Genomic DNA, 21,809 nt, shown 5'->3' with positions numbered 1-21,809 from the left:
GTGTGTGTGTCTGTGTTTATAACATGTGCATGTGTACACAGAGGCAAGATATTTTCCCCAGTCACTGCTCTACCTTATTTTTGAGATAAAACCCCCACTGAGCATGGTATGGATTCACCTAGCCAGGCTAGCTAGCAAGCCCCAGGGATTTTTCTGTCTTGGCCTCTCCAGAGCAAGGGCTAGGAGCATGTGCCTCCATTTTCAGCTTCTGTATGTGTGCTGGGGATTGAACTCGGGTCATTACACTTGGGTAAAATCACTTCCCCAGGTGAACCATCTCCCCGGGACCATTTGAAAGGCCATTTAGAGCAGGAAGTCCCTGCTCCACTAGTGACAGGTCACACCATCTCCATCCAAGTTGTGCTCCCAATTAGAGGCCAGAACAAATCTGCAGCTTGACATTTAATGAAGTGATAAAAATGGCATCTGAAATTTAAGCAAAAAAAAAAAAAAAAAAAAAAAAAAAAAGGCAACAACTACTTGTAGAGCTAGAAAGGATAGAATGTTTAATCAGACCACACACTCGCTTTGAGGTTTCTGTTTATTCGTTTCTATTCTACCCAACTCCAGCACTGGCTCCCTGCAGCCTTCCCTTCTAAGCATGTTTTCTAAGTTGGACATTTCACATCACTAAGGATGCCAACTCCTTTTCTAACATAAGGACATTCTTCTATCATAACCGCTTGCTATATTTGGAGACTGAATAGCAAGGATATTGTTCTTAACCAGAAAAGGAGGGGGAGAGAAATAACTCATTAGGATCACAAACCCTGCTGGCAAAACCTGCCAAACAGGCGGTGATTTTAGGTATGCGATACCGGTTCTATTTAAAAAGAAAAACAAAACAAAACAAAAAACAAAAGAACAAAATCAGAAAACAAAAAGCAGAACTCAGATCCTGGGATGCATAAAAGCACACAGGAATCGCGCAGAGTCAGGCCTCTGGGCTATTCACTCCTTCCAATGGGAAGGTACAAGCTCAGGTGGCCATTCTCCTGGGGGGCTTTGCTCCCTTGGCACACTTTTTCTTCCCAGGCCCCTGACCTCCAAACCAACCAGGCTATTCTGTGTTGCTGGGTCTGGTCTCTAGTTCCACAGTTTGAGACATGATGATGATGGTGGTGGTGGTGGTGGTGGTGGTGATGGTGATGATGATGGTTGGTTTGTGGCTTCCGTGAATCCCCATCTTTGGAACCCTTACCCAGCTCTCTTCCATTGGCCTGACCCTTGTCCAGGATCTCTTCTCTTTCATTGCTTCCTAGCTGTAGTCAGGGACGCGGTCCCAAATCCTGCGTGCACGCTGAACAACAGCTAATGGCAAGTTCATGGCATATGTTAAATGGATACTTAGAAGAGATTTCCCTTGGCACGGTTTAAAATCAAGGAAGAAGGGTCAAGTGCTCCACTCACGGGGGTGGGATTAAAGGACAGCAATGGCCCTGAACTTGTTTGTCATGCTACAAACATTATGGTTCGTTTTGTTCTATCTAAATGCTTCCAAATGGCATTGTTTTAGGGGAAAGGATCAGTCTCATTATGAAAGCTCATGCCTTTTGCAACTTTAAGGCAACCTTAAGGTAAACATGTCTTCCTTTCTACCTTGTCTGACTTAGCAGGGTATGGAAGTAGCACAGGCCAAATATAGTAACAAGACTCCTCTAATACGAAACAACATGTTGACATCTAGCTTACACTTAAACTTTATGGTTTACAATTTTTTGATTCTTACAGTTTAGTAGGTATTATTGTCCTCTCTTCAGAGAATCATTTAGGAAGTTTACTGTGATGGTTAAGAATATGGGTATATGCTGGTAATCTCAGCACTTAGGAGGCATAGGCTAGAGTTCAGGAGTTGAAGGTTATCCTCAGCAAGTTAGAGGGCAACCTGGGCTACGAGGATTTTTTTTTTTCCAGGGAAGCAAAACAAAACACAACGACAAAGTCAGTGAAGTTAGGTGGTCTTGTTTTGAGTTCAGGCTCTGCACGTAAGTGATCCTACACAGGCCACTTAAGCCTATGCTTCCACACATACCAGCGTCTGTAAAACAGGGCAATATCGATAGTGTCCACTCACAGGCCTGCTGCACGGGCACTAACTGTGATCATACATTAAGGCAGCTGTAATGGAGTCAAATCAGCCATGGACACAAAGGCCTACATGCAAACACCCAAAAAATGTCAGCACGACTCATCACCAGAGCTAAACAGTTTACAGCCACGGGAGGAATTCTTATCTTTAACAACGATGTTGCAACTCTGATTCATAATTTTACCAGAGGACAGATTATCTTTTTTTTTTTTTTCACAAAAGCAAAATGCATGATAAAAGGAAACCTCTAGTTGGATAGAATGACTCAAGCGGAAGAGGCGTGGCAAGAGTTCAAGTGTGGCTCCTGGAGAGAACCCCAGTTATTTTTGTTCCCATAAAAACACCGTGTGCAATTTAAGTACTCGTAGGCATTGTACGTGTATCCCGTGGTGGCTGTCAGAGCCTGCTTCCCATGGCTGTCTCCTCACTCACACAAAGCAGAGCCTCTCTGGAGGAGTCTGTGGAGGAAGGGCTGTGCCGCTCCCTGTGGGCACTCTGAGGGGGTACAGCACACACCTCTGAATGCTGTGGGAAAGAGGGCCTCAGCCAGGGAAGGAGTGGGCTGGGGAGCCGGCTGCAGCACCCCAGGAAACAGGCTTTCTTGCTTCTAGTGTCTTGGAGCAGTGGGGATAGAAAAGATTAAGTAAGAAGGGTGTGACACTGGGGACAGGGAGCAACAGACAGACCTAGGTGACACAGAGGGACCCACATGACACAGAGAGACCCAGGTGACACGGGGATAGGGGGCAACAGAGAGACTCAGTAGACAGGATGGGTAGAAAAACCCCAGGAAACTGAGTAATCAAAAACTGAGAACCAACCTAAAGATTATACCAAAATAGGGAGACCCAGGGAGGAACAGGGGAGGGGAGAGGAGTGGGGAGGGGAGAGGAGGGGAGGTGAAAGAAAAGAAAGAAGAGAGGGGGAGGGAGGAGAGAAGGTTTACAGCAGAGAGAGCCAAAGAAAAGAAAATTCCACAACAGAGAGGAGAGAGAGGGGGGAGAAAGAGAGGGGGGAGAGAGGGGAGAGAGGGGAGAGAGAGAGAGAGAGAGAGAGAGAGAGAGAGAGAGAGAGAGAGAGAACCCACAAGAGTGAACCATAAAAGACCACCCCTGTGATGTGTCATGGGTGATGGATGAGTCAGGCAGCCATGGCGCGGGACTCAAAGCTGCCATCTGCAAATTGGTAATGTATCCTCAAGGTTCTTTCAGAGAAATGAAGAAACAAGTGTGGTCTGAAAGGTTCAAAGGGTGCGTGAGTGGTGAAGGAACCCAGCCGGAGCGCTTCGGCCCCCTCTGCCACAGGGTTACAGGTGAGAAAGGAGAGCGGACTTTAAGCAAGGACAGAGAAAGTGCGCCGTGCGGCCTGTCATTAGCTGATCAGTTTGCAAGCCACAGATGAGAAAGAACAATTCTCCTGCTCCCTGTGGATATTTTGGAAGAACCATCTGAACAGGACAAAGCTCTTGGTGTTGTTATCTCTCCCTCTGCTCTGGCTTATGTGTGGGCGATACTGGAGACTGACCTGGGGCCTTAAGCATTCCAGGGACACATCCACAGTCAATGACTTACGTCCTCAAGAACAGACTTCATTACTACACACAAGTTCTGTGAATGTGGAAGGGGGTACATATGTGCAAGGGATGGGGGCATGTGTGCAGTTCCTGTGTGTGGGGAAGCAATGGGCCAACCTTGGCCGTCACTACTCCAGTATCCTTCTTTTCCTTTTTTTTTTTTTTTTCTTTTTGAGACAGGGTCTCTATTTGGCCTCGAGCTCAGCAAATGGGCTTGCTGACCAATGAGCCCCAGGCTCTGCCCGTCCACTAGCTCAAGCACGCGCCACACACATAGCTGTTTTATTTGGGTTTTCAGGATTAAATTCAACTCTTCACGATTATAAGGCAAATACTCGACTGCCTGTCTCCCCAGCTCCCAAACAAGCCCTTAAAAATCCCGAAATACTACTCATAGAAACTTATTTGTGGGGCTGGAGATGGCTTGGTGGTTAAGAGCACTGGTAACCAATTGTAACTCCAGTCCCAGGGCATCTGACACCGTTTTGGCCTCTGCAGGCACTGCGCACAATGTGGTGCGCAGACACACATGCAGGCAAAATGCCCGTACACATAAAGATACATAATAAAAATTGTAAAAAGAATCTTATTTATGACCACTAAACATAAAAAGCAAACTGTGTTTTAGGTACTCAGTCTATTCTGAGCTATCTACTTCTGTAGAATGACTAATTAAATATAATTTATGTTAGCTAAGCCAGGTGATACCTCGCACAGATCATTAACCACATCTCATTAAGAACTTTCTATATCTCCGAATCCTCAAACATTCTAAGGGTGTATGATATAGATGAATAATTATGTTAAAGGGAAAGTATTAAAGGATGTCCCTTAAGGCTCTTTAAAAACAGCTCTTAGGAGCATAAACAGGAAGCATAATACAAGGTTATGAAGAATGGCAGAAAAACCGACGGTGGCCTATTTCCATAACGAAGCACAGAAAAAAATGACTTCCATTAAGTTAAAATGAACTGTTATTTCATTAAGCAAGTGTCTTTATTTACTTTTTGCTCTCTATATGATAATAACATGTATTGTTTTAGAGTCAACAGTTCATTTTTTTAATTTAGGAAACGGAGGAAATCGTATACCCCAAGGAACACTTTTCTGGCTGACACAGTTTGGCACACTTGGAGTGTGAAGTATTCTCCATACTCAAATCTTTATTGAACCTTCTGTCCCTGAGGTACAGAAAGGACGCTCTGCCTTCAGTCAGCAGGGCACGCACCCCGACGTGCTCCTTCTGTGGGTTTTAATGATAACTGCATGCAGAACTACCTTCATTTGGTCATTGGTTTTGTGTGACTAGCGGTGCACATCCTGAAGATGCCTGGCCCTGGGAGAGAAGAAATGAAGCAAAGAAGATCCCCTTGGCCTTCACACCATGTGCTCCTCAGCCTAGACCTCCTTCCTGTCTTTTACAGCCGACTAGCTGTGGCTACCATGTTACCCCCTTGGTTACTTGTTTCTTCATCATCCGGATCCACATGTTGGATGATCTCAAGCTACCCAAGTTGGCTCCTAACTCCAGAGTTAATGTGGTTCAGAGTCATCTATCCCTATAAACAGATCTCCAACACACGGATCACAGATGGGCTGACCTGAATATATTCCTTCACACTGGTGATCATTAGTGATGAAGTATTCTTGTATTCCAGCACAGGGCTGGGAGGACCCGGAATGAAACAGACACAATGTCAGCCGCTGATCTGTCTCGGGATAGCTGGATATGCTGTGTCCTACCACAGGGAAGGAAGGAGACCGCCAGTTGGTAATCGGAGCTAGCCCTTACTGGACAGGGCTACACATCTCCTCCTCTTGTGACTGTTCTGAGTAAGTCACAAATGCCCAGATTGCTCTTCAAATTTTTATTTTCAGAAAAACTTGCAAGCTTCATAAACTATTTTTATGCCCCCAAAATGTTAATTTGTAGATACTTCTTTGAAAGGAAAAAAAAAAAAAAAAAGAACATTCCTTCAAGATTTTTTTCCCCCCTCAGCAACAAGGAATGCCAGTCGGCCTTTTATTGGCATTCTGTCAACTTCTACAGCCAAGAAAGCTCAGGGTTTGAGCAAACCCACCAAGGTGCCTTTGCTACTGACTGTAGCTGGCCCAGAGTTCAAAGGTTAACCTCTGAGAATGCTCTACCCCTCCCCTTTCATTTCCCTCCAAATACCAAGGATTAGAGACCCAGGGTGCAGAATCTTTCCATTACAGACCTGAAAAACAGCAAGTTATTGCTAGTGCTGGCCTCTCAAAGCATTAGTCAGAACACCTGCAAACCTCTGGCAGCCAGATTCCCACAGGTGTTCAGCCTTTCAAGGCTCGGTTCTTAAAACTGCCAGATAAACCATTCTTGTAACCAGCGTGAGGTTCTGTGTTGATAATGTATGGAAAGAGCTGGCTATGAAGTATGGGCTAGGGATGACATTATAGCTCTACCCTCTGGAAAATGGAAACTGGGGGAGTATTTGGCATCATCTGCTTCTTTGATGGTATGCTTTCTCAGGAAAAAAAAAATTTCTGTTTAGAGAAAGATGAACAATATAGAATTTGGCTATTGTTTATATGTATACATGCTTAGAAACAACAAATTTTGGTGCTCTTAAATGTTAAAACTGAATGCTCCCACACCCCAAATCAAGTTAAGATACTGTTTAGGAAAACATTTGGAAACATTTGACTTGTTTGGAAAATATACATATTTTTTTTGACATGTGTCCACTTTCAGAACCTCCATTCTTGATACAGTGATTGCTTGAGCCCTGGCATAACAGGTGCTAGGTACTAAGTCCTCCGGTGATTTGAGGAATGGCTGCCCTCGGTAGACCTCTGCCTAAGAGTGATGAGGAGTTATTCATAGTTCACAGGAGAAGACAGTCAAGGTCATGGAGTGGTGACCTGTAAAATGAAGTCTCTATGTGCCTATCTTATCTTCTTTGCCTTTGGCAAAAGTTTTAGGGTAAGCCAGGCTCTTTGTCGGGGAAAACACCACCATTAGGAATGTAAACATTGGGCCTTCTTCTTCACAAGAGGTAAGTGAGAATTTTGATGTAGAAGTAAAGGCAAACTTTAGAGATGGCAACCCACATCCAGGAAGCTCCACAACTCATCCCAGGACCATTCTAGACACCAGTGAGAGTGATTTGAAGCCCAGTGTCCACGTCAGAAAGAGAACGAGAAGCCCAGACTCAGTTATGGGATGCTGTAACTGATCTAAAAGCAACATTCTCAATGTATCTGTGTTTATTATTTTACTATTGATTACAAATGTTCCCTAAGGAAAGCTGAGTCATTAGCAGCCATGTAATGTCAGTACCACTTGAAGGATGAAGATCATGGGCATCCTGAAATTTCGTAAGATGTACCAGGTGAGAACTCCAAGCACTGCATTCACACTTTGTGACAATGTCCCTCAGCTGAGGCGGGCAGGTTAAATCGAGGCCAATCAACCTGAGCTGATTCAATTAAATTCTCCCTTGAGAAGCTTCAAACTAGGGAACCCCACGCCCCAGCATCTGAAAGCCATTACAGCTTAATCACATCAACAGTGAAGCCTTGTTAGAGAAGACACCCTTCACCCTTTTTTGATTTGTTTCTGAGGCAGGGTCTCTAATTGACCCAGAGCTCACCAAATCAACTAGGCGGCTGACCAATGAGCCCCAGGGTTTGTCTACCTCTGCTAAGATGACAAGTTTGTAGCATACCTCTGGATGGTTTTATTTGGGTTTTTCTTTAGAGTTTTAGCACTGATGTATGCATACTTGAGTAATAGCTTAGTTCTTTTTTTCTATTTCTATACTTCACATAAATGTAGTTCTATTTCTATGTGACATTATTTCATTTTATAGTTGTTGTTAGTTCTTCCATTTCTATACAGTATCTCAACATATGACCACACTTTTAACACATGCACTTGAATATATACTTCACTAGAACATACCGACACAGACACACAGACACAGAAAACACACACACACACATGCGTGTATATATACATTGAGCACCTGGGGACAGGGGTGGGGGTGGGGGTAGAGAGGGAGTTAGTTTTAAAGATCCTAAGTGAAATTCTAAAGGAAATTAATTCCAATGTGTCTCTTGCCAATCAATTTTAATATTAACTAGTTCTTATACAGCTTTGAAGAAAGGTCATTTAATTTCTAGATTTATCTTTCTGTAGACTTTAATTCCTGCACATTAGCCAAATTAAAGCCAAGGCACTAGCTACATCTTAACTTACTCTCTTGAGTCTGTGATTCTCTACAGATTTATTGAGGCTGCTTCCCCCTAAATAAGTCTCCCCACACACACTCGAACATTTTTGGGTAAGGGTATCTTTTCTTTTTGATAGAGCCAATATTGCATTTACTGAAAGAAGAAAAGGTTCTTTCAAAATTTAAAGCAATTCTGCATCAAAAGAGTTTCAACTTAACACAAATCAAGTCTGTAAAAAAAAAAAAAAAAAGGTTACTTCTGTAGCCAAATTAAGGAATGTAATCACAAATAACAAAAGATTAATCTTAAAAGGATTAAGTCCAACTTCCACGTCTTCAGTGTTTTGATTATTATGGAGTGTATGACTGCAGAAATGGGAGCTATCAGTGTAGCACCGACAATATGCGCTTACCGGTGTGTCACTGCCTCTTGATGACAAAGAGCAACTCACATCCTCCCAGTGCCAGCAGCTTAACACACACTATTCACATACATGGCTATACTTTACCTGCGTTAGTCTGTCAAAGCAATTTGATGAAGCAGATACGGCTATTCCTCCCGTCAGAAGAAGAAACTGAGGCACAGTCAGAGAAAGTAAGGTCCCACATCTGTGACTTGAGGCAGGTGAGACGTCTCAGAGTTCAGTTCCCAGCACCCACACACATGACCTCTCACAAATGTCTGTAGCTCCAGGGAGCCCAACGCCTTCTTTTGGCCTCCCCGGGCAATGTACACATGGGTACACAAGCGTGCAGGCAAAGCATTTATATACAAGAACTATCATTCTTACATTGTTAAAATCTTTAAAAGCCACACCTCTCTGAACCTTACACTGCTTGCTATGCACGATTACCTTACGGAATGTCAGTTTCATTGCTGTTGACATTGTTATTGTTATTTCGATAACAATAGATCTTCAAGATCAGGGAATAGTACGTGAACCTAGGGAGGGAAATCTACATACATTTATTCTGATTTATGAGAAAATTGTGACGATGATCGTAACTAAGCAACCCTCTGATTCTGGGAGAACTAATTAAGAAATGAATTAAGGGATTCAATGGGTACCCAAATTAGTCATTAGGGCTCGAAGATCTGGAACTCTGGTCTAAATCCAGCTTTGGCACTTGTCTCCAAAATAAACATGACCAGAAAAGTACCCCAGCTCACAATTAAAATGGATTTAGATGGCTCATGTGTTCACATGGGAAAGACCTCTTCCTAATTGAATTCGGACATCTCTTCAGTTATTGTGGGTTTCATTTCCCATATTCCCATCTTTTTGTCACTGCTGGCAACGGGATTATGCTAAGGGAGAAATCACTTCAATCAGCCATGCCTGCTGTACCAGCATAAAAAGATAGAAAGCAGAGCTTTTGAGCGGTAATTAGAAAATTCCTTAAGTGTACTCCTGGGGCATATGTTTTAGACAACTACAAACTGGCAAGACCTGATATGGAAGGGATGTCTAATGTCACCGTTCTGGGGTAAACAGTCAGGAGAAGTCGTGTTCCAACACGCGATTAGAGCAATCTTTTCAGGCCAAAGCTCTCCGGCTTCCCACCTCTAATATGATTAGTGGCAGACAGCTGGAGGCATCTCATCCTCCTGACAAAAATATGATCAGAATTGTTTTCAATTGGTACATCTTTCCATCAAGCTGTTGCCTTCCAGCAGAATAATCAGAGTTTCTGATTATCTTGGTGTTCTTTCCAAGGAAACAGGAATTGACAGTGTCCTTGCTTGTCTGGTGCGGAGAAGGCTGCCAGAATTTACATGCTAACTCTTCAGTTTCGTGAGCAGAAGACAACGAAACAGAGCGGGGAGGGCGGGGAGTTTGTGTTCATGGACTTCTCATGCTCTCACACAATGTACATACGTGTGGACACAGAAATAGTTCACCCCGAGTTTATTATAATAATTCTCTTCCAGCAAATATCAAGTACTTTCATGGTGACTCCAACACAAGGAAGTCAAACATCCCAACACATGCATGGATTATGACCAACACCCCCTAGAATCAATGACTCTCTTCAGAGTTACAGTCATCTTCCTGAAGTTCCTGGTTTATGGAAAAAGAATCAAGTTTCAACACTAATGGAGACCTAGGAGAACCTAGGGTTGCTTCGCTGGACTGTTGTCAATTTGGAAGTTGTGATTTTTTTTTTTTTTTAATTTCAAGACCAAAAACCTTTTCCATCTGGATTATAGACTATTGGGGAATCTCAGAGAATGTATGGAACCTCATGCAATCTGCTTTCTGTCTACAATGACTTCTGACATAATCACTCACACATGAATAACTACTGAAATAGTTAATGACATAATCACTCACACACGAATAACTACTGAAATAGTTAACTTTTTGTTTTTGTTTTTTTTGGCTTGTTGGTTTGTTTGTTTGAGGTGTGGGGGGGGTCTCACATTGTGGCCTTGGCCGATCTTGAACTCACAAGAGATCCATCCACCTGCCTCTGCCTCCTCTGAAGGACTGAGATTAAGGGTATGCACCACCATACCTGGCAACATTTATCATTTTATTGGACGTGGGTTTCCTCTGCATTGATGACCTTGAGCTAGCCAACACCTCTGAAGATGACTGTGATTATCATATCTCGGAGGAGATCAGGGGTAGACAGAGTGCTGTGGTTACAGACTATCCATACACCAGAGAGGAGAAAACTGAGGCTCAGAAGAATGAGAAATAAGGCCATGCCATTATTAAGCAGCCGGAGACTGGAAGCAAGGCCAGGCTGGCTGACTCGGCTTTCTGCTCCCATTCCATGCTGACCGGAAACTACAGCTGAGAGTCCAACCTCTAGACTCATTGGGGGTTGTCTTCAACAGCAGTGCCAGGACTGTCACTACCACAGTGGAAAGCCGGGCAGTCTGACTCTAGAGCCTCATGCTCTTAACTCTTAATTCCCTTTCAATTTACAAGGATGGCTATAATAGACATTGGGTTCTTTATTTCTTTTTGTGGTACTTCAAAGAATCTTACATGACGCTATTCTAACAATAACCATGGAAACACTGATGTAGTTTGGAAGGGAGATGTGGGTGGGAAGGGTGATATAGATGGGAAGGGGGATGTGGGTGGAACAGAAGTGGCTCAGATCCCTCGGCCACATGGCCCCAACTGAATAGCCTCCGTCCTCATACTTTAGTGCCAACTCGAGCCTGAAACTTCAAGAGGCAGTGGAGGGCCTCCTGTCCATCAAAGCTCCCCAGGAGTCGGGTGCAAGGGAAGGGAAGCAGCATCCACAAAGACAGGAAGAAGTCATAGAGAAAGAGGGGACCACCTCTACTTACCTGGGAATCCACAGAGACGTTCCTGAAAGCAGCCTGGGTTCTGGAGTCTCCTAGGAAGAAAATTAATTTGGAGAGTCAGACTGGTTGGTCTCCACTGGCAACATCCTCACCCTTTCCCCATTATACTCGCTCTGTATCTCAGAATCTTGAGGCTGGCAGATAATGAGTTGGTCCTCACACATGACTTAATTCAACCTTGGGTAGGCAGAATAATTCGAGTCTGTTTACTCAGCAGTAAACTGGGGATAATAATAGCTTTCTCACCAAGTGTTTCGCTGCATGATAAGCAAGGCGTGCAATGCATTCAACACACCTAGCATGTAATGGTGACATTTAACAACAATAGCTGGCATTTATTATGAATTTAGAAAGCTTCTGGAATTGTTTCAGAGTTGTCCCCACATACTAGCCATGTTAGTACTCCAAGGGAGGCACTGACATCATTGGCCTTTGACAGAGACTAATAAACAAGGCACAGATGGATCAAATGGTCAGACTACTGAAGCCACACTAGAATCTGGTAGATTGGGAGTCCAACAGTGACAAAATGTGGTCACACAGTATTTGTCTAACTAATTAAAAGTAAGTGTTTGCTATTGTTTCTGTTGTATAATATTATCTTCTACCAGACTTAGCCTATACTGTATAATGACAGAACTCACTACTCAGCCAGTTAATACTTACACACAGAGACGTGTGCCAAGGTTATAAATCAACCAGGCACTCATTCACACACCACCCCATTTCTGTGTTTATTAGTAATCCCAGTGTTATAAGTGATCCTCAGAACACTCTGTGGGGGTTCACATGCTTAGGTCACAGATCCCACTATCATAAGGTCAACATGCATGAGACCTTTATAAACTTTATAAACCACCATTTTCCTTTGGGCCATACCTGTCTTCTTCCCTCTATCCAGAGGGAGTCCTTTGTCCCACTCCCTGGAGAACAAGAAGGAGGGACAAGAAGGAGGGAGGTGCTTAAAAGGATAAAATGTGGGTAGGGTAGTGAAGAGACTATGGGAGGGACAACCAAGACTAAGGAGGGATTGCATGAAAGCCTAATACAGTAGAAGATGCTTAAAATGTATATGTGAAAGAAATCTAAAATAGAATCACTGAATAACAGGGGAGAAAAAGCTTGAACTAGACATCCCTTGACACCAAATGAAACCTCGACTGCTGGGAATGGGTTATATCCAGTTAAGTTGGGGCCCCATGGAACCCCCAAACAACCCAGGCTATTGCCAAGACGATTGGTTGCTCCCCACAAGCTGATGGTAAGACATTATTGCTGAAGATAACATCTACATAACTCCTTAAACATGGAAAAGACAAGCTGGTGCTTACCTGGCGCCTTCACCCCCTTACTGACTCATGTTCATGGTACAGGAAGTACTCTTCCAGAGGAGAAAGGTAAACATCAAATGATGACCTGCCTGTAAAATACGCTGGTAGACTCCTGACACAACAGCTGTGGGAGTAACCGACCACTATCTGAATGGCATGTAAGGCCCAGTCCATGAGATAGAACCCACGACTGACACAGCTTAGGTGTCCCAGAACCTGAGACTAGATAGGCCATAGACCTAAGGGAAAAACCAAATACTACTGTTCTGCTCAAGGAATGTAGCCATGACTCCGAATGACGTTCTGTGACACTCATAGGTCAGTCTCCTGCTCAGCCACCATCAGAAAAGCTTCTTCCTGCTGGAGATGGGAACAGATACAGAGCCCCACACCTGGACAATGTGGTGCAGAGAATAACAGACCTTGAAACACTATGTCCTAAATGGGATGTCATCACCAAATCCCTCCTTTCCGGTCTCGGGGAACTGTGTGGAAGAGGAGACAGAAAGATGGTGAGAGCCAGTGGGGATGGGGGACGCCAAGGAAGCGAGGCCTTCTAGATACAAGATGACTGATGCGCTCACACAGACTGTGCCAGCATGCACTGCTCTAAACTAGATAGAATCCCCCAAAAGGACCAGCGTTGGCCCAGGACACACCAAGACCAAGTTCTTAGCCCAAAGGATATTTATTTGTCCCAGAGGAACAAAGGGTGGGGAATAAAAGATAAAGACAGAAGATAGAGGACGAGGGAGAAAAAGAAAGGAACAAGAGAGAGGGGGACGAGGTGCTTGCCCTGGAGTAGGATAAAGGACTCCCTGTGGGTAGAGGGGTGGCAGATGTGGCCCAGAGGAAGATGGTGGTTTATAAAGGTACAAGAAGAAACCTTGTGTTAGGATGAGGTGTTTAGTTTTAATTGGACATCTTAATTAGGGTAGCCAGAAGGGGATTTTGATTGCTGGAACTCAATATATTGATACCTGGACCTTGGTGTTAGCCTCAGAAAAAGGAAATGGCCAAATAAGGGAATAGACCTTGGTGGGTAGTTTTAGGACTGTACTCAATGGTTTTTAGCAAGCAGGGAAAGGGTAAAAGACAAAACCTGTTGGCACCATGTTTGCCATGCTCAGGCCAGCTAGAGCCCTTCATTCCCAGCGCTTCCAGAGGAGGTAGATACACGCCCCCACCCCTTACCCAGAAGCTGTCTCCAATTGATAATCACTCACAAATGAAAAGTTACTTTTCTCCAACAGAGAGTCTCAGTAGGTATGCAAGCCATACTTAAGGGCAAGCCCCATGCTCAAAAGCCAGCACAAAACAAATTCAAGTGTATCTTTGAAAGCTTTCTGTCCCACGGTGCTTTGTCGGGGCAACTCTTTTCCCTTATATACTTGCTTATGTATTATACGTTTCCAATCTTGTTTTAAGAGGGTTTTTGTGTGTGTGTCTGTGTTTGTATACACATTTATGACTCAGATTTAGTATGTGTTTTTTGTGCTTTTTCTTTGGCTCTCTTTCCCCTAGTTGTTTGTTTTGTCCATTTTAATTGTATCTATTAATCTACTATGGTTGTGGTTGTTGTTATAGATGCCTAGCTGCATTTTGATGAGAAAGAGAAAGATAGAAGTTAGATAGAAGTGGGGTAGATCTGGGGAGAGTTGGAGAAGGTGAACCATAATCAGAATTGTATGAAAGTATTTTTAATATTTTTTTTTGAAAAATGAAATGATACGGTGTGTCTGGCTATGACACCACTTCTCCGGGTACGTCTCCTCTCTCCTAACATCTCTGGGTTCCATATTTACATGAGAAGATTGACCTGGACATCCTGAGACCTTTATCTACAACTCTTTCTTTCAATCTTTTCTCCCAACAATCCAGCTTCTAAGAGAGACGATAACACTCCAGGGGCATGAACAATGTCAGGACAGTGCCAAGGTCATTAACATAAAACACAAGCCGCATTTCATAATCAGTCCTGTGAGCAAGATCAATTCTTATCATAGGAAATATTGGCAACCAGAAGACAAGGGAAGAATGCAGCCTGAGGGCAGGCATGCATGTCTATCCTGCTCTATCCTGAACCCTGGTGGTGGCCCCAGAGAATCAAGACCAATCTGAAGAAACCCAGGGTCCCAGGTGTCCAGCAGTTGGTGGATAAGGTGATTAGGGTAATGGGGTAGATCAGAGTGCCTGCTAAAAACTAAAGCAGGAAACAGCCACTTAGTGAGATGTCTGGGTCACAGTCAGATGAGGACCCAGGGTATGGAGCTTCTAGGGCTTCCAGACTTCAAGCATACCAGTGGCCAGTAGCCATGTTGGTAACTCTCTCTCTCTCTCTCTCTCTCTCTCTCTCTCTCTCTCTCTCTCTCTCTCTNTCTCTCTCTCTCTCTCTCTCTCTCTCTCTCTCTCTCTCTCTCTCTCTCTCTGTGTGTGTGTGTGTGTGTGTGTGTGAGAGAGAGAGAGAGAGAGACAGAGACAGAGAGACAGAGAGACAGAGACAGAGACAGACAGAGACAGAGAGACACAGAGAGAGGTGTCTTTGGGAAACATTTACTTCAACATAAGACGCTACTGACTTTATTTACAGATCAGTTCGTCACACTTAGATCCATTTGCTTTCACAAGAACCCCTTGGAGGGGAATAATTCAGTGAGTGTAATACCTCTATTAAATAGGAATTGATTTCAAAATATGCTTTTCAAAGTTTTGACAAAAGCAATTTTCTGATTTTCTTTATGTACCACCAAAGGCAAACACTGTTGTGTTGACAATGTAATAAATGAGTTGTCAAATAAGATATTAAACATTTATAGATTTAATTTTTAATAAAGGCTTTTTAAACATATCCCAAAATATCCATCAATATTTGACATGAAGAGCTGCATTTTGGTAAATCCAATCCCCCACCACAACTGAACTTGGCACAAGATATTTATGGTTCTTTGATACAACAAGGTGGTATTCCTTGTGGGATGGTAAATAGCTGCAGTACAGACGTTTAGAAGGCAGGAAATGGTCGCACATGTCACATATTATTTTGCTAGGATATGAGGAATGGATATACCGCCTTTGTAGTTTCTATTCCCATGCCTGAGAATCATACATAGGGGCTTTAACTCCTACCAGACTCTGAAAGGGGTTTTATCTGATGCAAGAGCAATATGGTTGATTTCATGTGTCAGCCTCAAAGACAACGTTGCTACAGGACTCATTTAGACATATAAATTATAGCTTTCTTAAGCCTGGAAGAGAAAAAAAAGATGAAATTTGGTAGTGGTTATCCCTAGGGTGCAGGATTATAGGTAATTGTTTTCTTCTCTATAATTTGCTTTCTAAACTTTCTATAATGAGTGTGTATTATTTTAACAATTTGAAAAAAAACTTTTTTCAGCCTCATTTATTATTAACAACAATCTCATGCAGTAAAAATTGGAAAGGCTTTAGAATCAAGCACACTGGGGTTCAAATCCCAGCTTGTCCTGTTCTGATCTTGATGCCCTTTGAAAAATTACTCAATAGCTCATCTTGCACACACCTTTACAATGAGAATAATATGCATGCCATGGGGGCACATGGATGACAGACTCCTGATAACAAATGATAAAGCAGTATGTTAGTACCTGTAGACTGATGCCTTGGGTCAACTGTTCATAGAAAGGCTGTGAGTCAGACAGACACTCTCCAGCAGTTTAAAAATTCCAGAAGAGAAAGCAAGGCTTCAACACCTCACTATCCCACATCCCTTCCCGTTACAACCACATGATTCCTACAGGCCTAGACTCTATAGTTCACTGAACCAGCAACAAAAACCTCTGTTTTGGAGAAGCTTCTGTTTGTACTGGGTGGCGGCTAATGCAAAAACTCAGCGCTGGTCAAAGCACTAAGAACAGCCAACAACTGCATTGTCCCTGCCAAGGCTCAGAGAACATGGTGGAAGAGAGGGAGAAAAGAATGTTGAGTGCTTGAAGACGAGAAGGACTGCTGGGAAATGTGGCGGTAAATGCTATTTGGCGGCTTCTACCCCACCTCAGATCATTTAGTCCACAAAGAAAAACACAATGCCTTCATATTTATAATAAGCCTTAAAGCACTAGAGCTGGGCAGATAGCAACCCTCTAAGCTCTTCTGTCTACTTCTCTGTGATGATTCCTGAGGTAACCCTTGCCATGCTCTTCCTAGGCCACTCCAACTCCAACAGACTGGTCCTCATGGCTGTGCCCTCATGATCCACATACCCATGGTGGCTTCCTCCTTCTTCTCCTCGTCTTGGGGTCCCTCGTTGTCTCTCCTGAGACCTCCAAGCCCAGGGCTTCCAGCCTCCCCCTACACTCTCCTGTCCAGCTACAGGCTGTAGGTATCTTTATTAACCAATCAGGGGTGACTTGGGGAACAAAGTTTACACACCAAAAGATGGTGTATGTGAGGATCTCCAGATCTTGGGGTACAGAATTTAGTATTTGAATGTAAGCACCAGACCAACCCACTACAGTGAAAGTCCCTTCTTGACATGACAGGACTCTTACAGACAAGAACCCTCAGTAGCAGTGGCTGCCTTCATAAGGCCTCACAAGCCTGGCCCACCAACATCTATTATGGATTAAAGGGAATTTATGAGGCGCCACACTTTCTTAAGGAAACTTAGGCAGTTAATGGCTGCTGGAATGTGGAGGTCCTATCCTTTGGTTGTACCACAGTAGGTAAGTCACCCTGGCTCAAGTGAAAAGACCCCCAAGCAACCCTAAATTAAACTCAGTGGGGCACATGCAATTAGACATAAAAGTAGGAAGGAGATTTTTCTGCTAAAAGTGGTTTGTGGGGAGGGGAAGAAAAATAATAGTGAAAGGAATATATCAACGTATATCATATACATGTATGAAATTGTGAAGGAATTCAAGTTTATAAGTTAAAACCACAAGGGAGAAGTCCTCAGGTTGGGACAGAAGTTGTAGAAGGGTAGAGAAAGAAATCACAGCTCCTGTAATTCAAGGCTTCACTATGTATTTTCTTACAATCGGTGTGAGCAAAATGAGTTATGCGATTGCTTAAGTGAGAGGTAAGAAACAAAAACTACACTTCTCTGACATTCTTTTAAAAATATATGTTGATATTATCATCCTATCTACCGGAAGACAGGTTGGTCAGCTAGGCTTATGATATAACATACCATACATATATACGTATATTTATATCCAACAAAGTATGGTGATTGGGGTGTGTTGCCTTTGAATGTGTGCTGCTGTTAACTACAGCAAGAAATATTGATTTAACTGGCTTTAATATCCAGGCTGTTTGTTGACGTGTAGAAATGAAATATATCAAAACCATGATGAGCTTGCTACATGAGTCAAATCCCATTTTGGCTCATTCCCAAGGACTGTCCAAAGTCTTCTGCTACACTGGAATTGTGTACTGTGGACGCTTCCTGAGTCACAGTTAAAAAAAAAAAGAAAGAAAGAAAGAAAGGAGAGGAAAGGATTTTCATTCTAAAGGGATCAGCTACATTAAAGAATTTTATGTAGTATAATTTGTTATAGAATGTACAGCAAGGGAAAAAGTTACAAATGTCACCTCTCCCTTTTCTCAACTCTGAGTTACATCTTACATTCTATGGAAGTATGCATGCTTCTTTTCCAACATCTGCTTTTTCCCTGGCCTTTAACCAGGCCCATTGCAGTGCAGACACTCAGGAAATGGCTGCTGAAGAAATGGATGAGACGAAGCTTTGGCACCAAAGCAAAGGACAGAATTTCATGATAGTTCCTGTGTGGAAGGAAAAGCAAAACCCAGACACAGTTCCAAAATGAGACTAGCATGCAGGTTTAGGTGTCACCAAGCATGTTCAGCAAGGTCTGAGCCCTATGGGCCTTGGGTCAGCTCACTCGGGTCAAAGAGATTTGTTTAAAATATTTAGTACTTGACTCCCACCCCTAAGGAACCCCCCACATTTCAACCATTAATTATCTGTAGACATCTTCATAAACACCCTACCATATCAATCAAGACTGTTCCCATCCTGGCCATTCGCTCTATTACAGGGAGATAAAGGCAGAGGAAGAAGATAGATGGGTTTCTTTTTTCTTTTTTTGTTATACACAAATATTTTAATTTTCAATGTATCAACTCATATCAAACATTATCTACTGATTAACAAAAAAAATGCTATTACCGTTTTGAAACAATACTCTTTTAAAAAAGCTTACTTTTTAAAATTTTGTGTGTTGGGTGGGGGAAGGTAATAGTATTTGAGAGCAGGTACATAAGGAAGCCATGTGGTCAGATCCCTTGATTTAAAGGTTATTTATTCTGAGGCAGCCTACACAGATGCTGGGAACCGACCTCAGGTCATCTTCAAGAGAGCCACACTGGTTCTTCATAGTGGTTCCTCCAGCAGACACATGGCTCCAGTTCCATAGTTTAGGTGGGGTTTCTGATCCTGACATAAGGAGGATGAGGGGAGGACAGCGGGAGGGATTGACGTCCCATAGGCCTGCTTTTTCTGGTGTCAAGCTTCCTAACTTCTCCTTCTCTTTCCTGCTCCCCAGCAGCACAACTATTTGAATAATCACAGTCTCCTGCAATTTTCTACAATGTCATCTTATCAGAATGTTTTCCCCCCTTTTTTTTCCCTTTGAGCTTTTATATTGAAAGTTAAAATGCATATCGAATATGTCAGCTTTGCGTCTACTTCAGGACAGCATAGTAAATCCAAATATCTGTGTTTTAGATTTGAGACAGAGTCTCGCTATGTAGGCTTGGCTGTGCTAGAACTTCCCATTTAAGCCTGGCTGGCCTCTAACTCATGAGCCATCGTACTGACTCTGCCTCCCGAGTTCTATGATGACAGATGTAGCGTAAATGTCTACCTTTACAAAGGACTTTGAAGTGTTCCAAAGACAGCTCTTTAAGACTCAATCTCAAATTTAACTCTCCATCCTCCGAGGACTGGGCTTCAGGAATGAGCATCCAACTTTTGAGAGATGCTAAGCTAGGCAATTAGGGGTTTCAGAGCAGAGTAAAGGCCCGTGCCAGTATCATCTAATAAGGTTGCAAAGAGTCAGAAATGCCTGTGGGGTTAGACCTAGGGGAGGTACTTGTTGTTGATGAATATAGTCACTATTCATCTGAAAATACTTTAAATTAGCTCCTCTAATAACTAAGAAAACAAAGCATGAAAGAACTTCTGAGTTAGCCAAATGATTCGTTCAATATATTTGAACCTTCAAATGATCTGTGGCTTTGTAATCCCCCTTATCCCCACTGGAGAGTCGAGGACCTGGTAGACTAAGCGACAGGTCCAATCTTTAGAAAAGAACTAAAGGTTGGCTGGTAGGGCACTTCCCACCCACAACACCTCCATGCGGATACTGGGACTCTGAAGTGAATGCTTCTCCTTTTCAAGCATGAGGGTTACTGAAGGAAAGCAGAATGATCACAAGACAGAAGAAGTGTGTGAGCTCAAGAGATGGCACACCTCGAGAATTCACAAGCCAAAGCTAGCTGTCCTGACTAGACAGTAACTGGCTGTAAAAGCTACAGCAAAGCAGCTCTTATATATGCAAGATTACAGCCAGTGTTTATTTCTTGATCACTTTGACTAGGAATTGGAATCTACAGAATGACAAACCACGATCACCCTACTAGAAAGTAACTTCAATTGCCCCTTTGTTAGGGAGCAATGTAAGGTATTGACTGGCAATACCTGTGCCTTCTTCGTCATACTAATTATATGCTTTTCCTCCAAGATTGGCTGCCACACGGGCATGCTGTGAGTCAGATCTGAAAGCTGCCAAGATAAATGTTCCCAACGCCGACTTTTTAAAGACAACTTGGCAGCTCACAAATAGTTCTTTGGCGGGGGTATATACCCCAATATACTTCAAGTTTCCCCCGTACCTGGACTGATACTCAGAGTATTATCAACACTCCTTCAGCGAGTACCATCCTATGGCTAAAGCTAATCAATACCAAATAAGCAAGAAGAGAAACGTGCAATTTCTTTTGACAGTATCAATTTATTTTGAGTGTTCTTACTGCTTAATTCCTTAGCTGATTTATGTGAAGCACTCTGATTCCCGGGCAGATTAGTGATTCTGACCTAGTCCGTACAATAAAAAACAAAGAAGCTTTCTGTTGTATTGACTAAATAGATGTCTTCTACACGTGCGATGCTTTCATCAAGTAATCATATCAATGCTGCTTTCCCTTGACTTAACGCCTTATTATAATGAGGCTCCATTATAAGATGTATAAGAACATCCGCGCATGAGAGGGACTGCATTGAGCAAGCCAAGAGTTCCAGCCAAGTGTCCTATCTTTTACGTGGCACCCAAGGACATTTTGCAGAAAGCACAATAGTGACTATTCATTCTGCTGGCCTCCAAGAGACAGGAATGAGTGTATGGCAGAATGGAAAAGGCTTGAGCTTCCAAACCTGACAGCTGCCTCTGTCTCCAACCCCACTAACTATCTGTGAGCCTGGGCAAGCAACCTGTCTGCCCTCAGACCTTCTTCCTCTGAAAATTAGGGGTGCAGACCTCCCTCAAAGAGGCTGTGCGAGGGTGAACGGGAAACTCTGCTGTGGAGAACACACAGCGTTTAATCTGGCACGTTGGTAAACATTAAAAAAAATTCTGAAATCTCTTCTCTTTCAATAAAAATGCCATTAGGAGTAGATTCATCTTTGAATCTGTTGCCTATACACACACACACACACACACACACACACACACACAAATGAAGTATGGGATATTAGCTGTGGTGTTCTTTAGGGTGGCAAAGAACTAGAAATGAGCAAACTATAGGGAAATGATACTATCCAAGTGTATTCATATATTGAAATGTATGCAGTCTTTCTAAGTGTTTTCAAATATGTTCTGACAAGGAAATTTTTGACCCTAGAATTTGAGTGAATAAAGAACAAGGAAAAGAACTCATCTAGTAACTATAGCTCACACCCATGCGACACAGGCTGTAGACCAAATGCCACACTCTTACTAATTCTAATAATGAATAGGCACTATGGCACAAGGAAACTTAGAGAGTTTTGGAATTGCAGTCGCTGCATGGTAATAATCAGTATAGCTATAGAGCCTCAAAGTGTCAGAACTGAACCCCTCCAGGGATGGGGGATTGCTAGGGACTCAACCCAGGAACTCCTGAGTTACACCCTTAGGATTCAAAGCACTTTTAACTACTATTCTACACTGGTTCTTCAGCACTAACCTTTGTGTCTTTCATGAGGCTTGTTGAGAACACACACACACACACA

General features: G+C 43.0%; 1 protein-coding gene across 8 annotated transcripts in view; it reads right to left on the bottom strand.

The window, feature by feature from the left end:
- The window catches only part of Spats2l (spermatogenesis associated serine rich 2 like), a 175,877-nt gene that overhangs the window by 138,984 nt on the left and 15,084 nt on the right, over positions 1 to 21,809 (bottom strand). For all 8 annotated transcript variants that reach the window (XM_029539102.1, XM_029539104.1, XM_029539103.1 and 5 more), the window contains exon 2: positions 11,190 to 11,239. The gene's annotated coding sequence lies outside the window, so the exon portion shown is untranslated. The remainder of the gene's footprint in view (positions 1 to 11,189; positions 11,240 to 21,809) is intronic.

This window comes from Mus pahari, chromosome 5 (assembly GCF_900095145.1).
Source record: "Mus pahari chromosome 5, PAHARI_EIJ_v1.1, whole genome shotgun sequence".
Classification (NCBI taxonomy): domain Eukaryota; kingdom Metazoa; phylum Chordata; class Mammalia; order Rodentia; family Muridae; genus Mus; species Mus pahari.
This window is presented reverse-complemented; position numbering and strand designations above follow the sequence as displayed.